Consider the following 6046-nt stretch of genomic DNA (forward strand, 5'->3'; position numbering starts at 1 on the left):
CCCACCCCCGCCCGGTGCAGTCGGGTCCCAGCATGCCCTCAGGCCACAGCTCAGGGCTGGCGGACATGTGTCCTGTCTCCTTGCAATCACCTTGGGGTGATTCAAGCTCAGGCATGTTTGTTTCTGTGTCGCAGCCCTTCATTCCTTCAGCCATGAGAGCCACCAGGTGATCAGGTACACTGATGGTGCCTTTTATACCTCTCTCCTTTTGCCTACATACAGCTTCTGCTGCCTTGCAAACCACCCGGACGTTTCCGTCTGTCATCCTCTCAGAGGGCTGTGGGCGGAGGCCACGCCCACCACACCTGCTCGCAGGTGCCAGCCTCCCAGTGGTCCAGGCAAGTTGCTCTATGTCCAAGGTCACAGTGGAGGACACTGAGAATCACGTGACAATGGGCTGGGTACCAAGGGAGACACACTGTGCTTAGCTGTGGACGAAAGGGGCCACAGGCTGACCTGACCAGCTCAGGGGAGGCCTGCATGGCGGTCTTGCAAACTCAGACCTAAAGTCACCACAAAGGATGGTCTGAAATTAAACTTTAACTAAAAGCAGTGATGGTGGGTAGTCACCTTCTAAGCCGGTATCTTCACTGACAAGGTCAACCTTTACCTTAACTGAGCCTCTGTCTTTTTGCATCTAAGATAACATACCCTTGAAATGTCTGGGTAACTTGTAACTTCCCTTTTTCCGGACCCCTTGGGGCACAACCTAATGTGCCTGGGCTCCAGGACAGAGACCACAAATTCCTTCATTGTTATCATTCTAATTGTTCCTACACCCACCTAAGTATGTGTCTATCATTTTACTTTTTATCCAATCCCAGGATAATCTATCACCAATGGATTTCATGTGACCCCCCTACATCCCTCCTTTGATTGCAATGAATAAAAATAGATATAACCCGCCATTCTCTGGAGCACTATCCCAATCGGTTGAGATATTACTTCCTGGCAATTGTCGACAGTTTGGCTCAAATAAACTCACAAAAATTCTTTACAGGTTTCAATGTGTTTTTTTTTGTGTGTTTTTTTTCGTTAACATTACTTGGTGTACTCACGGCAGGATTCCAAAGCAGCTCACCCAGGACCATCCTTTGGACCCGTACTCGGTGCTAGGATCCAGCAAGGGGCCCATTGGTGAACTTGAGAGAGTTGTCTCTTGGATCCAGGACCTTCCCTTGCTTTGGTAGAGGGTCTGACTTTATTTGAGCTGTTTTAAAATCCTCGAGGTGGAATCAGGGTTGACAGAACCCAGGTTAAGGGTTGACAGAACCCAGGCTAAGGTGGGACTGGAGGAAAAAAATGGGTGGCTGGTTTTGATTTTGGCTTTTCAAATGTAATTGCTTTCTGAGAGTCTAAGAAAAAACCTATGCATATAAATGAGCTGAATTCATTCTGCCCCGAAGATAAAGGAGCACATCCTCCCTCCAGTCTGATTCTGGGGTGTTCTTAGGTGACCAAGAATCTTTGTGGAGGTGTCCGAAATGCAGGAGCCCCATAAGGAAGTCCCAACTCAACTGTAATTAACTCACTGGCTCATCTAGGGGGCCACCATAAGGCTTGGTACCCACTACATAACATGTCTAAAAAATTTGCTCAGACTACAGATATCCAAAAATAAAAAAATTTACAAGCGAGAACAGAACAGAATGAGCCCTATCCTGTTCTGAGCCTGCTTTCAGTCTGGGGATCCTTGGAGGTATTGTTTTCCGACTTTGACTTTTGGAGTTCCAGGGAGATAAGGCTTCAACTGAGATAACCAGAATCAGGTCAGCGAGGTGAGGAGTCCCAGACTCTGCCAGTCATCAAGGAGCCTGAAGAAAGTGAAGCTTAGTGGCAGAGTTGTAACGTCAGATCAACAGAGGAAAGAGTCCCAGGTGCTGCCAAGCGTTAAGGTCAGTGGGTCCCAATTGGCCAGCTGTCCCCAACACAAGTCATGCCTCACAGTCGGAATAGTGAGAGCTGCAACCTTAAGGAAGACCTTCAGTCCCCAAGAGAGGCACAGGGCCTGGTAGGTTTACAGGTTCCCATCGTTGAAGAGGAAGAAGCCACCAGTACCAACACCTCATTCTCCTCTCTCTCTCCTTTGACCCCTGGCACTCGAGGATTTGCCTGCCACTGGGATACTTAGTCTTTTTCAGAGTTTACAGATAACCTACTCCTCCTCCACTGCCAACACAGTCACTCTATCAAGCCACCAAGAAGAGGATCCAAGTACCTTGCAGACTCCACCAAATCCTGAGTCTTTGTTCACTGAAGTGCTAAAAAATAAGATGTATGACTTGGTGCGGTACCTGATTATCAAGTAAGCCACAAAGGAGCCCATCACAAAGGCAGAAATGCTAGAGAGTGTCATCAGAGAGCACAAGGATCACTTCCCTGTGATCTTCAAGAGAGCCTGTGAGTGCATGGAGATTGTCTTTGGCATTGAAGTGAAGGAAGTGGACCCCACCAGCCATTCCTACGTGCTCATTAAATTACTAGACCTCACCTACGATGGGATGCTGAGTGATGTCCAGGGCATGCCCAAGACTGGCCTCCTGGTATTAATCTTGGGCATAATCTTCATGCACAGAAACCGTGCCTCAGAAGAGAGAATCTGGGAAGTGCTGAATATGATTGGGGTGCATGCTAGGAAGAATAATTTCATCTATGGGGAGCCCAGGAAGCTCATCACTGAAGATCTAGTGCAGGAAAAGTACTTGGAATACCAGCAGGTGCCCAATAGTGATCCTCCATGCTATGAGTTCCTGTGGGGTCCAAGAGCCCGTGCTGAAACCACCAAGATGAAAGTCCTGAAATTTTTCACCAGGGTCACTGGGAATGACCCCACTGCTCTCCCACACTTGTATGAGGATGCATTGAGAGATGAGAGAAAGCCCAGGCTGAAGTTTCCTCGGATGATACTATTGCCACAGACGATGAAAGTTCAAGTGTCCTGTCCAGCGGCTTCTCCTGCCCTGAGTGAAGTCGGAAGCTTACCATTCTTCACTCCCCATTTGAACACAGCAGCCAAAGTTCTAAGTAGTGGAGGACCGGGGTGGATATGGAGGGAACACCTTAGTGTTCCTGTTCAATATAGGTGATTTGGAGATTTTATCTTTTTTTGTTTAAATTGTTTTTCCTTGTAATAAAAAGTTTAACTAGAAAAAATAAAATAAATAAATAAATAAAATTTACAAGCATGCACAACCCACAGACACCACAGAATACCCTCCAAGGCCAGAAGCTCCCAACCCGAAGCCCTCATTTAATAGGAAGCCTTTACTTGCGAGTGCTTTACAGAAATGGGAAGATTTAACTAGAAAATATCAACTTAGAAATGGCCAAAGTGCAGTTGTCCTTGGGTACCTACATTAATATCTTGCATGCAGAAATTAGAAAAATGCCTGCCAGCTCTGAAATTAAACTGAATGAGTATATGGGAAACATGTCTTGATTTGGAAATTAGAAGCTTCTAAGGAAAAGCATAGAAAAAAAATTCTTCTAAAAAAGATGAAAATAAGAAATGTTAGAGACTGTCTCAGAACTATTCTGAAGTTAATAAATGCCTACACCCCGTCTTCCCCCCTGTAGGAAGCATGCCTCTGACTTATCGTCATAGAAAAGAAACAGTAGTGGCCAGGCCATTACTGAATTCCCCCAGAGCAAACAGGGTGTGGGGTGGGGAGAGGGTATGAGCTGGCAGCACAGGTCCTAGGACAAAGGGAGGCTGAGCACAAAAGGTCACAAAAGACCTGCCAAGGATGGGAGATAGACATTCCAGGCCTAGGGAATACTTTCCCCAAAACAGTCCATTGAGAGAATGCTGAGGTTCTGGGGAGCAGCCGTCCCCAAACCAGGGACAGGAGACACTGCCCTGCTTTGGTGTGTGTGTGTTTGTTTTCTAATGCAGGGCGCTCTGTGGTATCTGTGGGTTGTGCGCGCTTGTGAATATTGTATGTAAGTTTCTGTTGATGTTTTGTGTCTTTGTTGTTTGGATCAATCTATTTACAGATGGGGCATGTTCGGCTTTGCTGGGAGCCCAGCTGCTGTGGGCAGGCTGAACTGCAGGAACTTTAAGGTCTCTTTGCTAGCTTAGTTTTGCCGTTTTACGAACATAGGGAAAGGAACCCTCTGTCTCTGTGCTGTGTGGTCATTTTGCTGAGCTGGGTTAAGGTTCTAAGGCTAATGTCCCAGTCCATCCTTTTGAGAGGACTCATGTATTTACTGTACGGTTGTTGTTTTTTATGTTTGTTTACCAGTTCTGCAGTCTGCAGAAATGGTAAGGGGGTGGAGGGCACTCCCATTTTGTAAAGAATAAGCCTGCGAATTACCCGTTTTAAAAATAAAAAAAATTTGGGGGGGTCAAGATAATGCTTTGGGTAATAATTGGCTTTAAAATCTCACAGTTGTTAAGATTAGAATAAATAGATGTAACTAAAATGAAGGGTTTATGATAAAGCTTTTCAGTGATAATTATAAATATGTTAATGATAAAAGTTCAGTCACTCAAGAGGAGATTGACTGCAGGAAGGGGCCAGTTGTCCTTAAAGGTAGAGCAGTTTAAAAATTAAAAAATAAAAGAGTTAAAACCTCTGTTGGAAGATCCACGTGACTTAGCTGACCAGCTAGACCCATTTTGGGGCCCACAAGTGTATACGTAGACCGAGTTAATGTCTATTGTGGGAATACTATTCTCAGGAAAAGAAGGGGGAATGATTCAAAGGTCGGCTATGGCTATCTGGGAAAGGGAGCACCTGGCTGGCCCTGGTGTGCTTCCAGCAGATGTAAAATTTCCAAAAACTGGAGCCTCAGTGGGACCTTAACAACGAGGCCCATATGGGACATGAGAGATCTCAGGGAACTAATAATTAAAGGGATTAGGGGAGCAGTTCCCTGGTCTCAGAACCTAAATACAGCCTTCAATAATCAGCAAGGCAAAGAAGAAGGGCCTTCGGAATTTTCCCAAGACTAAAGATCAAATGAGAAAGCACTCTGGACCAGACCCCAAGGACCCATTGGGACAAGGAATATTAAAATTACATTTTGTCACCAATAGTTGGCCTGACATCTCAAGAAAACTATAAAAGTTAGAGAAGTGGAAGGACAGAAGTATAGAAGAACTGTTAAAAAGAGGCTCAGAAGGTCTATGAATGCAGAGATGAGAGAGGCAGAAACAGAAAGCTGACATAATGCTCACAACTGTAGAACAAGTAGCCCAGCAAAGGGCTGGCCCTGAGGGCCAGAAACAGAAGCCATAACAGTATGGGCATCCCCAAAGAGGGGGAGCATATGGTCACACAGAAAAAGGAAGGGACCCCTCACTGGGCCTTTAGATCCCAAGGCCAGCATTCTCACCCCTCTTCCCAATGAACAGTTTCTTTACTTAACAGTCCTGATACTATCAGAAGCTGAATTCATTATCACCCAAACCTGAGCATGTTATCTCTAAGGAAAAGTGTGGCAGTTTTAAATCCAAGCAGCTGGGGGCCTGGAAACTGCAGTCCTAGAACAGGCTGCAGGGCCTGCTCCCTTCCTCCTTCGCCTTTTCTCTGGCCTCATATGCCTAATTGGTAACTTAAGAATTTTTGAGCATTGCTGGGTTAAATAGGAAAAAATAATCCTATCTACTTATATAAAAACCATGGGTGGTGTTCATCATGTCCAGAACCGCTGCGACCAAGCGGAAGGAAGTCAGTCCTGCAGGGGTTGTCTTGGAAACGGCTGCACCCTCCCACAAGCTGTTTCCCGGAGCTGTTTCCTATAAGGGTGGGGTTTGAGGCAGGAACCTGCCCTGGGAGCGTGGAGGCATATCTTTCTAAAGTGTGCCGTGCCAGCATGGCCAGGAGTGAACCTGAGTGGGGGTGGCTGAAAGGCTTAGAACAGACAGACAAGAGAATGAAAGCCGGGTCTCGGTGGGACGCTGTTTCTCTGAGAGACAGCGACCACGCCCACAGCCATGCCTTTATTTTATAGCAGATGCTACAAGGCAAAGTAAGGACGTGACCAAGATGTTTACAACATTCTCCTGGGTTTCAATCCTACTCAACTACATGCACCTGAA

At 46.1% G+C, this 6046-nt stretch overlaps 1 pseudogene; it reads left to right on the forward strand.

Moving 5' to 3' along the window:
• Positions 1-1936: 1936 nt before the first annotated feature.
• On the forward strand, positions 1937-2968 carry LOC102251117 (annotated as a pseudogene).
• The last annotated feature ends 3078 nt before the right edge of the window (positions 2969-6046 follow it).

The sequence above is a fragment of the Myotis brandtii genome, unplaced genomic scaffold, assembly GCF_000412655.1.
Source record: "Myotis brandtii unplaced genomic scaffold, ASM41265v1 scaffold89, whole genome shotgun sequence".
In the NCBI taxonomy this organism is placed as follows: domain Eukaryota; kingdom Metazoa; phylum Chordata; class Mammalia; order Chiroptera; family Vespertilionidae; genus Myotis; species Myotis brandtii.